This window comes from Ceratosolen solmsi, unplaced genomic scaffold (assembly GCF_000503995.2).
Source record: "Ceratosolen solmsi marchali unplaced genomic scaffold, CerSol_1.0 scaffold1, whole genome shotgun sequence".
NCBI classification, from domain to species: domain Eukaryota; kingdom Metazoa; phylum Arthropoda; class Insecta; order Hymenoptera; family Agaonidae; genus Ceratosolen; species Ceratosolen solmsi.
Genome location: NW_011948415.1, coordinates 10030182 through 10050241, shown reverse-complemented (window position 1 = coordinate 10050241; position 20060 = coordinate 10030182). Strand labels below are relative to the sequence as shown.

At 31.9% G+C, this 20060-nt stretch overlaps 1 protein-coding gene across 1 annotated transcript in view; it reads left to right on the top strand.

The window, feature by feature from the left end:
* Nucleotides 1-8519: 8519 nt before the first annotated feature.
* LOC105368774 (uncharacterized) overlaps nt 8520-20060 on the top strand; it is a 93399-nt gene continuing 81858 nt past the window's right edge. The window contains exon 1 of the mRNA XM_011507894.1: nt 8520-8596. The gene's annotated coding sequence lies outside the window, so the exon portion shown is untranslated. The remainder of the gene's footprint in view (nt 8597-20060) is intronic.

Genomic DNA, 20060 nt, shown 5'->3' with positions numbered 1-20060 from the left:
CGTCGTCCGCCCCATCCTCACTCTCTCTCTCTCTCTCTCTCTCGCTCTCTCTCTCTCGTGTATATTTGTATCGTGTATGCTCGTGTCGTCGTCGTCGTGTGTGTGCGCGTGTGCGTGTGTGCGTGCGTGCGTGTGCGTGTGTGTACATGTAGCTTGAATCCGAAAATTCTAAATTTTACAGAGTTAAAAAATGACCTATTTTATTGTACAAACGCCATTTCCAAATACTTTACATATAAAACTCGCTAGATTGTAAGCTTGCAAATATCAATTGTAAGCTGTAAAAATTTCAGATATATATATTGCAAAAATATTATCCGCTTCGTTACTCTAATTTTTCTATTCCACGGCTTTAACGACTTCATAGATCGTTATATTTCTATAATTACTTCAAGTCGAAGAGACATTGAACTTATTAATACTTATTAAGACTTTCAAATGAGATTTCAATTTTCTTGATTAATCCAATAGATACATACATAGATAATAGATCATAAATGAATAATAGAACGTGTTTTAATTTGTTCATTTCAGTGATATGAAAATTTTTAATACAAAATTTCGAGTAGAAAATTTAACGAATTATCATAAATCGCAGAATAATAAAAATTTCATTTTGTAAATCAATTATACAATCTTCATCATGTAAAAAAAAAAATAATAATATGAAAGATTCCTTTAAATCGATATTTCATTATAAAGTGTTTTTTTTTTTTTTTTTTTTTTTTTTTTTTTTAATGCATTAACAATTATACAAATTTAGTCGAATAGAACTCTAGATTTTATGCGATTCTTTTCAATTCTATAATTATTTGTTTATTTACACGAACACATAACATTTTTTTTTTTTTCAATACCTTAATGTGATAAATTTATTTTTGAAGGTGTTTGCTTGATGCAAACTTCAATTCAACATTCAATATACAAAATAAAAATGAAATGTAAAATTCGTTTAAATTAGAAATTACAGATCTTTTTACTTTTTATATACTATGCGATATGTTGCCTATTTTCATTAATTATATAGAAGGATTGGAATTTATGTTAAATTATTAGACTAATGATTTTAATCCTTCTTCTAGCTTATGTGACAAAAATAAATGCCGCGGTCACAAAAATAAGAAAAAATAAGAAAGAGGCCGTAAATGGTTTGCAGCATACACAATATTTTAAGATATTTAACTCCGGTATAAAATGTAATTTGCAACTTTTATCTTTCACTTTATGTAAAATTCCATTATTATAATGTAATTTTAGTGTTAATTTAACGATGTTTGCGCACAATTACTTACGAATTCTTATCTTTTTAATAATCAATAAATTGCAGCAGCAATTTACAATGTTTTAAATTTATAATATTGAATTTTGAAATTTGACTTACAATGAGTGTAAGATGTTGCAAGCAAAGTTGTATTATCTTTAGCAGTTATTTGATAAAATTTTCCATCTCTTTCAAATTTTAGTCTTTACTGCGTTGAGAATCTTGTCATACGCGGAGAACTTGCAAGTTTTTCAATTTAAAAATTTATTCAACCTGTCTACAAGGCTTGTATTGTATTAATAAAATATTTCCCCCTCGTCGCTCTTTAAAAATTCTTATTTATTTGTTACCTGCAAACAATGTTCTATTAATATCGGATTACATACTCGGTCGAAATATCCGTTTTATTCGTCCCAATGATTTAAAAATTATAAGAGAATATATTATATATCATTTGCCGAATTGACAATACTCAAAACTGAGATGTAGTTTACAATTCGAGATTAAAATATTCTTTATACAGACATAGTCATGATGAAAAACAAAAAACAACAAAAAACCAAAAACAAAAAACAACAAAAAACAAAAAACAAAAAACAAAATGTAAGTACACAAAAATATTCTACTTCTGTCACAGATATTCAATCTTTTATAGTATTCTTAATATCCTTGTGTATCTTTTCTTTCTTAATCGCTCCAACAAACATCTCGGCCGTGCTTCGGGCATCCAAGCCTTCTGCTTTTACAAACAATCATCTTAATCAATTAAAGAATAATCATTTCGAAAGGGGCGAAAAGCTTTATTCCTTTTTAAATATACTGGCCTATTCTATTTACTACGAGGGTGAGGAAAATTACTTCCATTATGCACTGATGATCTTACCTACCAGACAGACCCTTTATTAACTTTTTCTCTGCAGAGATTCTTTTTTATGCTTTTATGTTTTTCTTCCCGCTTCACCTGCTCCTGTTCTTTTGCCAATCGTACGTCGAGTAGATCGATCCAATACACCCTCTGAAGGTCCTTCGCTTCTATTTGTTAGTCTCGACTATTGAGACCGATAGAATGAAGCGAGAAAGGACGGAACTGCTGAAAGTAGGAAGTTTGTTGAAGAGGGAGACAAAAAGGAAAAAAAAATATATTCTCGCAATTATAAGCGAGCCGCAATTGGTAAAGTTTTCGGAAGTTGTAAATACCAGTAACGACGAGCTTTGAGCTTAAAATACGATGTCTAAGGAAGTTTTCAAAGTTTTCTATTTCACCGGCGGAATATGAAATGTAAAAACTACAATTATTTTCAAATGTAGAATACTTATGAGAAAAATATCATTCAAATGAATGTAACAATGAATCAGTGACATCAGCGTTAAAAGATCATAAAATTTGTCCGAGCTGATCAATAAATAGCCAAGACCTCTATGACTTTGACAAATGTATTATTCATCAACGTACTTTATATTATAATATCGCATAAGATTATTCTCATCTTAACTATAATTGAAACGTTACATATTATGTATTAAAATATCTGCATATGTACTATCTTTCATTTCGTTTCTTTTCGTAAATATCTTTATTATTTGATAAAGAAAAATTTGGATGTACCTATGAGTATCTAGAATAATTAAGTGCTCGTATTACATTACTAGTACATAAGAATAAAATGATTTAACAAAATAGTTAATTTTTTATATATCTACTGTTAAAATATTCGTAATAGGCATTTGGAGAGGTCGTAATATGACGTTGCCGATAAATTTCTATATCGGACACAAGCATTGTAGATAAATATAAAAACACTCGCTACACTTCCACGTTACTCAATCTTCAGATCAATTGAAATATGAAGCCAGTGAGACGATCAAATAGCTTTCGAATAAAAAAATTCCATTACTGCTCTCGGGCGCATACATAGAACCAAAAACGTCAACTTACACGGACTAGCCCTACTTATGTATACGGGCTGTCCAAGGTCTTTTATTATTCATCGCCGCAACATGATTGAACTGTCAACAGCTTTACTAGGCTATTTCAATTGTTACAGTCATTCTTCGAAATAAAATATGTGTGGAAATTAGGCTCGCGCACCCCTGTATTTCATGTTAATGCAGCACATAATTTGCACTGGCTGTTGTTTCTGGACAAAACGAGAAAAACGAATTTATTGCTTTCACTCATCCGTTTGGCTGTTAGCTTTTTATTGCTCTACAAATGCCTTGACTTTTCAATGCAAAAATTTAAAACTGATATTCAGATTAGCTATTGTGTTATAATCCTTGCAAAATACATATATATATATATATATATATATATATATATATATATATAAATCATTCTGTGAATTTGCCGACAAGAGAATTGTTAATGAGACTTTTTGAAAGGAAAAATATAGTCGATTATTGTGGTTTCGTCAATTCTGATATTTCTTATTTGGTGATAGACCAACGAGTGACATGAAATATGTATAATAGCAATAATAAAATGACCATAGAAATGTATTTCTATCGTAATTCGTAGTTTAATCTACAGAGCGTTTAGAGCATAGACGCATACAAAAAAAAAAGGCGCATAACAATAAAACACGAAATTAAAAAAAGATTTAAAAATAATTTAGGATATGGTAAAATGAATACTTAAAAATATAATTATCCTTCTTACTTTTTACTGTAAAAAATTCCAGTAATTACTATCGCTACTACAGAGAGGTAATAACGTAAAAAAGATAATTTCTTGAAATTGTTAAATATTCAAGTTACGCTAATTGTTTACACTATTGAATTTACAACTATTATTTTGTTTATTATTACCTTCACGCTTTCATTTGCCGTTTGAAATTAATTTTATATAACAATGTAAAAAATAAACACCATTTAATGTATATTGTGGTGATAATAATTTTTAATGGAGTAAGTTTTATATTACACTGCTTCATAAAATCTAAGTTTACTTTTTTACAGTCTTTTTACAGTATTACAGAAGATCTACTTTATTTAAAAATTTACAAAACTAATAAAACGATGATAATAAAAGTTAATAACGATGGCATTGTGCATATGACTCTTTTAAGGTATTACTTTCATGAAACATTAAATTTTAAAGAGAATTTTCTTTAAAAGACTTTTTTTCTCTAACTTAAGAAGATCCTTCTACTTAAAATTTATTAATTTTATTAATTACCTATTTTTATAATTATTTACACAATATTTATTCATTAGTTATATGCGTGTAAAATTACAATAAAACTTACATTATTTCATTTTTGAAATTTTTTTTCACCATATCGTTATTATTAAAATAGTATCACGTAAGCTTATAATTTATTATACTTTTTATTTGTAAATTCTTCCATTTTATTAATTCTATTTATTTATTTATTTATTTATTTATTTTTTTTTTTTATTTTTTTTTTAAATTAATGTCACATTCTTAATTATCAAGAAATTCACAGGATAATTTAGAATATATATTTGGTATTTAAGTATTTATCTTTTGACGATCTTTTAATTCCACAACATATATTATGTAAAATGTTGATTAAAAATAATATTTGCCTTTTTTGAAATAATATGCGTTTCATTAATATCAATTTATAATTGAAGTTATTTGAACATTTTTAATATAATTTTTTGAAAATTGACATCGACATATATTGCTGTCGTAGGATGAAATAGTTGATATATTGATAAATCGATCAATAAAGTGAAAATTCTAATAATTAAATTGAATATTTATTTATTTTTAATTACACTTAAATAAGTGCAATTCGAATAATTTCCTTAAAATACTATTTGTCAAATAATTTCTTTCTATTATCTCAATATTTAAATCACTACAATCATAAATGTTGCAAAATAGATGAGAATAATTTTTTATTGAGCAACTAACTACATTATTGATTTGTTTACTTTTCTTCGAAGAAAAGCAATTATAATAAAGCTGAAATAATGAATTTGCTTTAGATGTTTCTACCGTATTTCAGATGTTTTCTATGTATATTTTGAAAATTAAAATAAATTAGTTATCAAATGTATAACAAGTAATCATTATAAGAACAATAATTTAATATAAATTTCAGTATAAATCATTCGTATTAACATTATAGATAATCATATTATAAATATCTTAAGTAAACATAAACAAAATCTTAAACGTAAATTGCAACTTTATACCCTAATAGATAAAAACTTTATTAAACTTAAATTATCTCAATATAACTTAAAATAATCTCAATACATCAATATTTTTGTACTTATAAAAGCACTTATAAAAATTATTTTCACCAATTATTATCCATAAAATGTCATTTAAAATATGTAGAGTAATAAATATATATATTAACGTTGCCATATATTATCCATTGAATTTATTATACATAAAGTATAGATTTATATTAAAATATTTCGGACTTTCAAGTAATTAAAAAATTGTATGAGATAGAAATTGTAACAAAATGAAATGAAAATCACATTATTTTGAAAAATAACGAGTTTATGAAAATAAGGGTTTAGTGAGTCGTAAATTTATAATGTTATATTTTCTTTTAAAATTAAAACATTTTTTATACAATTATTTGCATTATTTTAAAATGCTATAATTTTAATTTCGTCAACGATATAAGATTTTTCAATTAGATCTTGTAAAGATTTCAAGAAAAAAAAATGGAAAATCTTACGACAGTGCCTTGTACAAAATAGCAAAAATTTATGGATTAACAGCCGTTGCATAATAGATTATTATCCTTATTAAAGCAGCCGAATATATCCAAAGGAAAAGGATTTTAATCTAATGATATATTTGCATTAATTATTAATGCAATTTCAATTTTGAAAGTATTAAATTCTAAAGCTGTTTCGATTAATAGCCCAATTAGACCAAAACTTGCTAGAAGTAAAGTTTAATGTGAATTTCACAACCTCTATTATTGCTATTTTATTTTTTATTTTATATATTTTTTTAAACTAAATAAATGTTAAATTAGGTTTCTGACAAATATCAAATTTACATGATAAATGAGAAACTTAACGTCTTTACTTCATAAATTATCGTACGTATCTCGTAGCTTTCAATGTACCACGAGGTATATTTAAAAAAATATTCCTCCCACGCATAGTCATGGATTATTGTGTAATTGAAAAATTAACAATGTAAATTAAGTATATTAAGTATACATAGAAATTACGGCCTATTGTTAAAAATTAATTATTCTAAATTAATTTCGAGAAAGAAAATGTGTTAATATAAATTTAGCTTGGGGGTAAGTATTAATTATTATTTTATGACTATGTAATTCTATTATTTATTAAGGTGTTCAAAATTTTGAATATTACATTTATGCCAAATGTTGAATTGCTGTGTTTATTATTTATATAATTATAACTTTCAATATTAGGTAAAATATTACTTACATTTAAATTTTTAAAATATATTTATTTAAAAATTACAGACTCCTTATTCATATTTCTCATAAACTTATTAAAATGGCAAATTTTATAAATTGCTTTTTATAACATTTTTATAAAATTGAACAAGTAGATAAGCGTTATTTATTCAATCGAAACACTATAAATATATATATATATATATATATATTACGATTAATTTAATTAAATTTTGAGATTATTTAATTATCATAAAGGCATTGATGTTATATTTACCGTGTATTAATAAACACATGATTGTATGCGTAAATATATATATATATATATATATATATATATATATATTATTAGTAAATAGCTGACAAATTCAGTCGTGGTGCGTCTAGCGTCTGTATAGGCGCGAGTGTGATAAGTCTATTTTATAATTGTCAAGTATGTTCTTATTGATAAACACTGTCAGTATTTCGTTTGTTTGTTTCTTGTTTTTTGTTTTTGTTTTTTTCTTAAATTTGTCAGTGTACCAGAGTAATTAGATATCAATGAAGGCCTAAGATGTGGAAAGAAAAATGATTTGTCTTAAATTTAGAAGAAAGCGTGAAATTAGACTGAATTAATAAAGCGAGGGTAAAGTAAAGCATTGGTAAGGGGGCTCGTCGTTAGCATAATTAATTAAAATAAGAAAGGGATAGCTGGAGAGCTGGAGGGCTGGAGGGGGAGCATATCGAGCCGACAACAATGGCTCGAAGCCTCCACCGAGTGCGATTATCAGTTCGTTTAGCGAGCTGTGGGTGTGGGTATCGGGGGTGGGGCGGCGGGGATCGACGGGTATTCGCGGTGACGGGGTGAGCGGGAGAGGGCTGTTAGGCCAGTGGGTGAGGGGGTAGGTTGAAGATCGCGGTGGTGGAGGAGACGTAGGGGCGAGGAGCGCATGAAATCCGCATCGGCCGTAAGAAGCCGGCCAATAATTTAAGGGAAAATCGGAGGCGGAAGAGGAGGCGCCGCCGTCGCGTGTCCTCGAGGGCCAGCCGACAAAGCCGCGCATGCCCGGAGGTCGCGCGCTTTTCCCTGGCACTCGGAAAGCCCGCGGTGCACGGCCGTGGGGGGATGGTCGCCACTCGAGGTGGGGACCGGCGAAATAGCGGCCACCCCTATCAGTGCGGCTTCGCGATCGCGCGCGTCACCTCCTCGGGAGCGCGCGGAAAAACCTTGGTAGCGAGTCACGCACGTGGTCCGTGCGTGAGTCGTGGAGCGAGCGAGGCTCGAGCGAGTTGAAGGAGAGTCGGGAATCGTCGGTCAGGGTGAGTTGGACGAGGAGGCTGCCCCGAAAGAGCTTGTTAGAAAGTGGTCAGGTTGTTTGGGGGTGGGTGGAAGGAACGTGGGGCCTATCGGAGAATCGATGGGGCAGGCAGGCAGGTAATGTCGTGCGGAGAAGCTTTTCATTTCGTAAACGCGCTTACGTGATTTATGTAAGAAGTTGGCCGGCGCGTTTACCGTTTGCCTCGGCTCCGTGTACGAAGAAGCTTCAATGTTTCATTGCACGACCGAGGCGTCTGATAGTTTTTCTTTGTTTTTGTTGGGTCGGTTGGGGCAGGATAGTGCGTCACACCGTCGAATGATATACAGTTAATGTTCAAGTTGCTGGGATTTGTTATGTTAAATTATAGTGAAGAACTGGAGGAATCGACGAATGATTTTATTCGGTTATATAGTAAATGTTAATTGTTGTTATTGCAGCAATATTAATTATAGAATGGTGGTGCCGTTTAAAGTTCGTTGAAAGGTATTATTGCGCGACTAATCTTAGGAAGAAATGTATGACTTTCAGCGATTTTATAATAATGAGTGATTAAATCTTATAGACAATAACATTGACAAAACTAGCATGTAGAAAATAATGAGAAAGAAAAATTGATGTATATCGTTCGAAATCTTAAAGTCTGCAGTTTGAAAGATAATGTAAGTACTAAGTAATACTGTTCTCATGTTTAATAACTTTGATATATAAATATGTTAATAATCGGTAAATTTAATTCAGCCGTTCGGCAAGATTGATTATGTTTTTGGCGTTTGATCGACGGCAATGTGTATTTAAAAAAAATTTTTGATTATATTGTAGTCGTATGGGCAAACTGATTGGCTCTTTATTACAACACGGTAACATAATGGAAATTTTGAAAATTGGATAAGCAACTTTGGCACTTTGGCAGGATCAAACGAAATAATGTTTCTTAATTGTCTTTCCAGTCTTCTATAATTTTAATTATTTATTATAATTATTAATTTAAAGCTGATTGGAATTCAGATTTCCATATAAATTAAATAATAACAACAACAACAACAATAATAATAATCGTAGTAGCAGTAGTAGTGGTGGTGGTAGTGGTAGTAGTCGTGGTACTAGTAGTTGTAGTATTTGTGGTGGTAGTGGTAGTAGTAGTAGTAGTATTTTGTAATATATACGCTGCATTTTAATAAAGAGTTTAAATTGCTCGTGAGATATTAGTTCTTTAACGCACGGTGGCTTGAAAAATAAAAGTTTAAATCACCTTCGTTGGAGATTTATAAAATCCGTCGCTGATTAAGAAAATAAACCATTATAATTACGGACTTTGAAGGCGAGTCCTAATTAATAGGGTAGGTGGCGTTGGGTTGGGGGTCGCAGTTGGTGTTGGGGGGGGGGGGTGGGGGGGGGGGGGGGGGAGGCGAACGAAGGTGAAGTAAGATGTGGCATTGAAAATACACCGAGGAGCCAGCTAATCGAAAGATTCATACATTTACGCTAATGCCAGAGAAAGAAAATGGGAAAAGCCGCTGGCGCTGTCGTCTGGGGCTTTTCTCCTCACGGTGGCCATCATGCAAAATACGCGCGTGACAATACTCGGGCATTAACTGCATGAAAGGTCTTCGTTAAACTTTATGCCAAAGCAATTCCACGCTCGGCTGCAAGATTCGCTCATCGCTCTCTTTCCTCTCTTTAGCCGACAGCATTGCGCATCCACTGGGTCTTGGGCCACTTGCGATCTGCCCACGCGAGACACGCAACGGTGGCAGTGACGAGTGACTCGCCCGGGCGACTTATTATCGACTTCTCGTAAACAAGGTCTCGCGTTGTGGGATCGAGACGCAAGGCACTTCGCCTATCTCCTCGACGACTTATCGCACGAAAACTAATGATGTCGGGATGCGTGGGGGAAGTGGGGAGGGGGGAGACTTATAAAGACCAGGAGTGTCATGAAGCCACGAGGAAGTAGGACTATTGAATTAGCGACCGATGTTGGCAGAGTGAAATGAGACTAGTGAGTGAAGCTGGTTTTCCGTGCGGAAGTTGGTGCGCAACCCCGTAAAGAGACACGTTGGTCTTCACCTGGGCATTATCGGGCTCGCCCGGAGACTATTGCTGGGCAAGACTCGAGTAATCTACAGTCTACCTCGAGGACGAGTCTTTTTCGAGTCTTTGAGTTAGTCTTGGCGACTAACGACCGATCAATTATTTAATTTATCATCTTTACAAAAAAGCCTTCTGGTAGGTTGGCGATGGAACGAATAGTCGATTGGATTGTCTTGTCCTTTTGCTCCACCATCATCGCCAATTTATATTTTTACGGCTTTAAGAAATTTGCAATACGCTGACTGTGTAATAATAATAATAATAATAATAATAATAATAATAATAATAATAATAATAATAATAATAATAATAGAGAGAAAATTAAGGCTTTAAAGTCCATCGTGTACTCTCTAGGTTCATGCACTCTTTTATTCAACGGGTAATTCTAATATTCTTGTTCTTCCACTTGTCCGTGACATATTTTTCACTTTAACTCTCCCTCATTATCGTAACATATAATATAATTTTTGACGCTCTGGCATTTTTGATTTTATGTTCTTATTACGAAAATGGCTTACACATTATTCGACACGCTTAGCTAAAATAAAAGTCAGTCTTGCATGCTTTCTAGCATTGTGGGAGGTTTCCTCGTTTGCATTGAATAAAAGTTTTCGTACTTATTTATGTTGATTTTTTAAATAACTGAGCGTAGTCGTGCCCATGGAAGATCGTTTTTGATGAAAGAGGACAACAGCGCAAACTAATCGACAATTATGAATCTGTCGTTCCATTATTTTTAAAAATTATACAATTATTAGCTCTATGAAATTTCCTGCTTTACATTATTTTTATGTGTGTAGCTTGAACTATAGGGATATTTACTGTAGGGAGTATTTAATTACAAAAATTCCAACGATTTTCACGCACAATGCTTAATTATCGCAATAGAAAATAAATAGATACGTTTATTATGTGCAAGCATCGTATATTTAAATATTATAACTTCGTCAAAGCTAATTTTTACAAAACTCAAGCTTTATTACATTGAATATTCCTGTATTATCATATATTTTGTAAAAAAAAAAAAAAAAAAGAAAAAAGAAATAGAAAAAAAGTAGAAATAAATATATAAAAATGTTGGAAAAACTTAATGGCCAATTTAATTTATTTTCGTTAGTTCAACATACTTTATGTTAATGTTAATTAACGTAATCACATTAGAGAACGCAACAGGAGCCTATAATAATATTAATAATTAATTACACTTTTACTTTATTAACTGAAATCTATGTTAATATACATTAAAAATATATATATTTGATAGGAGTAAAGGAACGAAGGACACTCGATACATATTAGTTCATATGACTGGAAATTTACAGTTTTGTTCTTTAGCAATAACATAAAATACTGTTAATTATCGTTTTATACCGCTATCCATTCTTTTTCTACATACGCGTCTTTTACTTTAATATTTGTTTCTGACTTTTATTTCCGGCATCGAATCAATTAAGTAATTGAGATTGAAAAGCCGCTCTATGCATACTTGGCTCGATTTGATCGAACTTCGTGATATGTTAGGCGTAGAGTAGCAATACTATGATTAAATTCTCCAACTGTCGCGTAATGTTTGCATGCATCCACGGTGCATTATTCGTTATAAATCAACTTTAAAATAATTGATAAATTCAAATAATGCCGGCAAGGCTCTTTGAAGACTCGAATCTTCGGGACTATCTTCACTATCCACATCCATCCCTTTGATACTCTACAATGCATTTATCAACATTTTCGGCGATTCTTTTACAATCAGGTCACATAAATTTGTCGAATTTAGAGAATTACTTTGATTTACTCCAAAGAAGAAAATGCGGATAAACGTAGCCCAGCTAAATATCCCGAGCATAAATCATACGTTAAATACGGCGCACCCATGAAAATCGACAGAGTACGTCAGCTGTTCGCTTAGGCCCATCCTCGTGGCCTCCTTTCTCACTCGCGCCATTGTTTTTTTTTTCTTTTTTATTTTTTTATTGCCAACCCACAACCTCGAATCTCCCCTCATAATCGACTCTCCTCGTTTCCATATATTTAAATTTGTTCTCTCGCCTTTATCGGCCCTACCCTCCCACCGCTACCACCACCACCACCACCACCATCACCACCACCACGACCAACTCTTCCCGACACTTCCGTCTTCACCCACGCCCGCTTCCTTTCCCGTGCTCGCTCCACTCGGCCGACACGAGCCGCTCTCCACCGCCACCATTCATCCAAGCGCTTTACGTGCAAATCAAACAATCAAATAATAATTTGAGCAACGGTTAATTACAAGCTCAAGCCTAACTTTACTAGTGGGGCTCGGGAGGGCTAGGTGAACGCGCCCTGCAACCAAAGTCATCCAAGATCCAATACGATTTCGTAAACTAAATCGTCAGATCCCGTAGTTGTCCATCCACCGGTGGCTTCCCATCTCCGATCCCCTCCTGATCGCCGCGTGATATCCGTGTTATGTGGTCGGGGAGGGGGGATGCGATACGGATTTGTCGGTGAGGACACGCACCGAGCGCTTAACGCACGATCGAATCACCGCGGTCTACCCGGGACGATGATTGAATGCGTCTTGTTGCGCATCGCCTTGTTTTATGATGCCGTGGTGATGTTGAATTCCGAGGTAACGGGACGAGCAACCGACGTCATGTCACTGTCCGGGTGCAATAGTACGAGATGGAGCGCGCGCGATGCACTCGTCAACTCTGTGACGTGTTATGGTGATTTGTTGATAAAAGTAGGTGGATAAAATCCAGTTTCGTCTCGTATTCTTGAGAGTTGTTCAACAGACCGTAAGCTCCTTTCAATAATAATTCCTGCACTTGGTCCCTAAAATTTCAAGTGTGATATTTGCAAGCTTTTGGCAATAGTCTTGAGGACCTTCTGAACTAGCCTCTCTAATACTTTCATTAATATTCTTGTTTCGATTTGTAACGATGTTGCTTGAGAATGTGTTGATGCGAGGTCGTGACGACGGTATTATTGCGCCAACTTGCCCGTTGCTCCTAATACCCGTAATTCTGGATATAAGAGATTCCGAAATATCTATAAAATGTGTATTTCCCGAGTAAAAGTACAAATCTTGAAAAAGATTCAAGTTTCCGGCTCGGAGTGTTCACTACCGTAACGGTCAGCTGAGCTGCGGACCGATGTCAGGTTCTTACGAGTTAAGGAGTCTCGCAAGAATTTTGCTCTTAGTTTTTTTATTTTACTGCGAGAGCTTTCCCATTTCCTAATAATCGATAGTATCCTACAATGTATAAATATACAATTAGATTAAAAAACCATATTAATGGCGTCACTTAATGTAGGCTCTTGTAGTACTCGAGGAGCTTAAGTAATATTAATCGATTATCGATTATTCTCCATAAAATCGAGAAATTGCGCATTTCCTGTTCACTTGAAATGTTTCGTTTGTGTCTGATTTTTAATTTTCATTCGCGAGCTTTGCACTTAATCAGTGAAATTTTCATTAAATTTATATCGTTTGATCATTGTGAAAAAGAGTCTTTCGAAAACTCAATAAACGACACTTTTTTTCTGAATAATAATGTGAGATAAATATTTTATTTTATTTATTTTATTTGAAGTAACATATAATCGTCAATATATTTATTTGATATTCATTTCTTATAAAATTTATACTAATAGAATATACTGGTAAGATATACTGCGTAATAAGGTAGCTAGCAAATTTTGTTATTTATTTATTATAATTGTATAGAGGTCGATGTTTTAGATTGAAAAATATGTATTGTGGCTATATTTTTATCACTAGTAATAAACAAAAGAAAAACAACAAACTTACTCCACATAAGAGAAAACCATAAACTATAGAACGCAAATATTAGATTATATAAAACATTCATCTGAAAAACTAAAACTCCAATGAAATGCATCGTAAGAGATTCTTAATTATATAGTTATAAAATGGATAATAAAGATAATTTATATACAAATACTCGGACGCGTATGATAGATTCAAATATAAATTATTTATAGGCCCTAAATTTCTCTCCAGCACAAAAATTATATCTAAAGAAATACGAAGTAAAAATCTTTGCATTAGGAATTATAGGAACAAATTAGAAATTGCATCAACGAAAATAAATCAAAATAAAGAAATACATAAAATATTAAATTATAAATATGTGTACGTATGTATCGGCATGTGTAATAAAATAATTATGCGACTACAGCGTGCTTTTGTTTCTATAGAAAATGAATAGTAAAAATCTGTTTAACGACAGTTATTATTTGCAACAATCTGAATGTAAAAGTTCAATTATACTTTTTAAACTCAAATTAAATTGATGTAATTCCAACATTAATCGGGTTATAAATTTTTGGAATAAATTTTACAATCTGTAAATATAATTAATACAGGTAATTAAATTTCTACAATTTAATTTCCTTTAACGTTCCTTTAATTTCCAAAAAAATCTTTAATTACAACATATATCATTATTTAACTAATTAAACATAAATTTAGCATTCGATCAATACATCTAAATTAGAAATAATATAACAATTAATTTACTTCAACATATTTTTTATATTTTTTTTTCTAAGAATTGTAATTAATAAGAATACTGTGTGAATATATTATTTTACAAAAAATGTAAATAACTGCTGGAAAAGAAAAATATTTGTTAGAAATTTTATTTTATTAATAAATCATTACAAAGATTTAACGAGATATAAGGTTCATTACATTCGAATAGACAAATGATTATAATTACATTTAATTAAGAATTTTTTTCGGTTATAACTTTATAAAATTATTATTTAGATATTACTGAAATTTTAATTACGCGTGAATGATTTGGATTTTAATTAAACAATTAATTAATTAAGTAGAATTTTAATATTGAACACAAAATATTTATAATTTAATTTAGATTTTAATTACTGAAAGTAAATAGAAGTTATATTAAATGAATATATTATTTATATTCACCAGTTGAGTAAAAGTTTTAAAATTGGTTTCATTTATTATTCATTGCATTCATATATAATTCATTTGTACTTTCTCTTACTAAATCCAGTTTTCGAATTAACTAGAGTAAATAAAATATAGACCACACTTGTATAATAAGCTATTATAAATTATTTTCAATTACATGTAATAATTATTATTATAATAATATGATAGAAATATAATGGTACTTCGTAAGTTAGTCGATGGCTCAAAATTAAGTTACAACCTCTTAATTATAAAATTGATATATCTTCTAGCCCCCTCTCTTTGGACTTCAGATCCTCGAGATTAAAATAAATAATGAATTTACATGACAAAATTTATAAATAGTATTGTCATCCCTCGAATATTATTCTGATTTGTGTATCTTAAGGAGAAATTCACGAGAGTTTACTTCAAGGTATTTTTTTATATTGTCAGCAGACTTGGAAACTGGATTAGTCACATTATTCTATAGATTTAATTCATAAAAGTTAGCATCTTAAATTACAAAATATATATCGAATTGCCGATTACCAACAGGCTTATACACCACACGCGCACGCACACGCGAGCGTATATTTAGTTTTATATTATTTTATCGCCATCTTTCTTTATCATTTTTTTTTTTTTTTTTTAATATAATCGATTTATTTCTATCGACGGGGTTTGTAAAATGTTGATCGACTGAATTTAAGATTTATATTTTATTTGTAAAATAGAATTTTTGACAGAATCAAATTTTAAAAAAATATATATAAGCGACGCCAATACTGTTTCGCATTCACTCTTTGAAGTATATTTTTTCATCATTTTTAGTTTATTGGGAAAGTGATTTTTCCAGACTTATCGAGCGAATAAGTTTCAAATTTAAAGTAAAAATTATAATAATTATTGACAATATACATCGAACTCAACCAATTTTTAATATTTATCCACTCGATATAATATTTGCATATTGCCGGTAATGTCAGTAAAAAAATTAAATTTTAATTGTACTGATTTTATTTCAAGGTAATTGATAAATTATTATTATTATTATTATTGGCTAATCTCTTATTTTATTAGATAGATTTATATTATAGAATATATGGTAGGAAAAAAGTCAGAATGTTGGTTGCCAGCGCACAGCAAGTGTAAATACATTTTATGATAAATTACTTGCTACGGCAAAGAAATAAACTTTACCTCTTGAGGCGCCTAGTGAATAATTTTTTTTAACCATCTTTTTATTAGAACCATTTTTAAATAAACCTTTTTTTTTTTTTTTTTTTTTTTTTTTTTGTTAGTTACATAAAGATATAGAATTTTTCAAATATTACTTTTGTATGGTTTTAAGTAAGTGTGCATAGGCTTGATTGAGTAAGAGTGTAGACCTTTTATCAACCGTTCATCTCGTTTTTGATTGATAACAACAGTTTCTACTTATGTACTTATAATTACACCGTAAACAATTACTTTTTTATTTCATTTTGATTACATAAAAGTATATTATTCGCGTTAAAGTAAAATATCTATTGTAGTTTTATATATACATTTTTTACTCTATTTTACTTTTATAAAATATGCTAAAAGCTGGTAATATTCCATTCTAATTAATATATAAGAGAAATTTGAAAATAATAATGGTACTTTGTTTAAGAGTAATACGGGCAAATATTGCACCATGTTTTATCAAATACGTTACTAATTCATATACAAATCCAACAATTTATCTTAACCTTGATAGAGCTATTGCCCTTAATACAAATGCCTCCATTTTCGAAAGATAAGATAAAATGTTTTACGATGATTCGTACAAATATCCATGTAATAAGAGTTGCATTAATGAAAAACTATTGCATTCTTGAAAAACTATTCATTGTTTCTTGAATAATATATATTACAAGATGTGCTCGGATTTTAGATAAAGTGTGCTGACAGCCATGAATTAAACTAAAACTTCATTTACCAATATATTTGAAATGTAATATTAGTCGAATGCTATGAGTAACAGGATAAAAATCAATTATTTTACATAACTTTAGCTGTCGATCAATTAAAGATCTGCTTAATTTATGCGCTTTTTGTCCCTCTCTTTGTATCTACATGCTAAGGGTATTTGGTAAACATCTTAAGTCGATTGATCTGTCCATTGGCAATATTCGTTTCCCCTTGTGCCACGCGCATGTAATAGCCGTTGTTATCGTTAAAGGAGACACATTCTAAGGCGACCTTGAAAAATAACCAATAATTCTAAGCCTGATTTGACCTTCTCGTACATGCGCGTAAGGGGATTGGCTCTTGCGCAGTCAAGTCTGATAATTAATGCAGACGCATGAAATGGAAAAGAAGTAGTACGTGGAGCTTTGAGCGTAGCGAGTGTAAGGACTTCCCTTGTCTCGTTTGCTTTGGAAAGCTGGTAGATAGGTAGTCGGTTGGCGGCTGGGGGAGGGCGGAAGGGGACGGCGAAATTTACAGGACGAGCCACGTGCCTTCTGACGCTGAGAATAAATTTACAACGGATCTTCCGACGAAAGGAGCGTATTAAGACTTGATTAAGACAGTAAGCAATATTAAGCGGCGCGCAAAGAGGAGGCAGCGTAAGCGCGTGCAGCCGCTAAATGAAAAAATATTATGGATCGTTTCCTTTAGCGATACTCGGTTTTCTTGCTTCGCGCGATCAATCAACGGAAGAGAGAGCGAGGAGATTTCGCAGTAACGCGATAATAGCATAAAGTTGAGGTGGTGGGCTGATGAAATTCGAAAAGTTTAGATGTCTCTGGCGCAAAATTTTTATTTTACTAATTAAGCGATGCAAATAAATCGCTTCGTAAAATGTTTTATTTAGGATATTTAGGATAAATAGCATTTGGGATCATATATAAGAAATTGAAGTATCGATACATTGACAATTGCAAAAGAATTGGTAATGAAAGAATTTCTAATCGTCCGACATAATCAATTGGCATTAGAATTCTTATAGCATTAGAAACTTTGATTTGAAAGTAAGTACGCGCTATGTTTAAGTATTTATTTTTGCATAAGCTGTATCAATTACTTGCTCATTGTACAGGAAGAATTGTTATTATTCATTAAACGGACTTTATTGGCGAGAGTTGGAATAAAATGTTAATTCGCGTAATTATACAGGCACAAAAGCAGTAAATAGAAATATAAACATGAAATTCAAATATATATATATATCTGTTTGTTAGGACTAAACGTTCGAGCTTCACCCTTTTATGTCTATAAACAATAAATTTCCAATATTATAAAGAGCATTTTTTTATTACGTAAATTTTTCATTAAGAAATAGTTTTATGCCTTTCAATGGCATGAGTCTGGATATGATATTTTGTCACGAAATATCTATATGAAAATCGCATTTCATGCGACTACGAAACGTCGTAACTTTTACTTAAAATACTTCTCGCCTGACTTGTCTGAAAACGACAATTTCATATTTCTATACGTTCGTATGAGTTAAAAACCATCTCTATGTATATACATGATGATAGTTAAGATATTGGTCGATAATAATAAACGATATAACGAATTGAATAATTTTTCCATTCCTTATGAAATGATTTATATTACGTACGTTAAAAATATTTTTATCGGCATAAAAACGTACATTTGGCGATTGAAAGGGAAATTTGTCACATCAACAGCACCATCGTAGCTACGATAGACTTTGCTTCACATTAAAAGCAATTAGTTAAAGCACAATTGATATCACTGAGATTTTAAAACAATTTTGTTACACCAATCTTACCGTAACATTAATTCATTGCAATTCATTATTGCGTGTCTGCAGATAATATTCGCACAAAACGTTAACACATCGTTCATATAAATATGAAATTTTTACAACTTCTTCCGAAATTGCGACTCTCTCATATATATATATATATATATATATATAACTTAAAATATTTCTCACGCAAGGAAATATAAACTATACACATAAAATAATGAGTAAATTATATCTAAATTCCAGCAGCTCGTCGACAAACATAGTTTTATAATATAAAAAAAAAATTCCAGAAATAGTTGGCTGTCTCTAAATAAGCCTTTTAAATTAAAAATTTATGCGCTACATTACATTAAGAGAAATATGTATATTTTTAGTGAAGCGAATAAAAATTTAAAGTCTGACATAAAGCTAACAAGCAGGAGATGCAGCGAGTGACTGTCTGATCTCCCTCAGACACCTGGACCCGGTTATCCATAATCTGAGGAATGTCAGCGTGACGGCCCGCCAGAAAACTAAAAATTTCATTTCATTTTTTTTATAGCCATATTTGTAAAATAAATTTTTACGGTTAATATCATCGCGCTCCCAACGCAGGCCCGTTATCGCCGGTTATCGTAAAAAATGTTACAACACAAATTACTTGGTTAACGATAAATCATCGAAATATACAATTCAAATAAATTTAACAAAGTGCCGGCATCTTGAGTGACTGAAATGGCAAAAACCTACGGATTAATCGCTCATGGCGATTTGCATTGCAATAAGCGCAATTGGGGAAAAACTTATCAACTCTCAACATCTCGAACGACAGAAAAGCGTAAATTAAAGTTGTGCCCGGTACGCTTGGGAATCACAACAGTTTGCCTCGTGACAAAAAGTGTCGGCAGTTAAGCTCGTCGAGTCGTTACAGCGAGTCGCGCATATCTTGCAATGAATTTCTCCGCGCCTATCCCTCCGAAAGCCTATACCTTCGCCTCCTTCCCTCCTCCCCTCCCTTCCCGCCCTCGTCGCACCCAACCTGATTCGTACGCGACTTCTAATGAGAAATCCAGGATTACGGCCCTGGGCGACACATGGATGTCGAGGCTCCACACGGCGCTCGTGTGTGCGAATCGTACGAGTGACGCAACCCATTTCTGAGCTCCGGCCGAAGAAATATAGTCCTGCTAAGGAGGACGTGCCGCGGCCATTTATATGTACGGGTAAAACAGTGCGGCCACTTAATGTGTCTTAATGGATGCTGTTGATGACGGTATATGTATTGGGTGGAGATTTTATGCTCGCGTGCCTGTTTAAAGGGGGATGGTCGATCGAAGCCACGATGAGTGCATATTAACCGTTA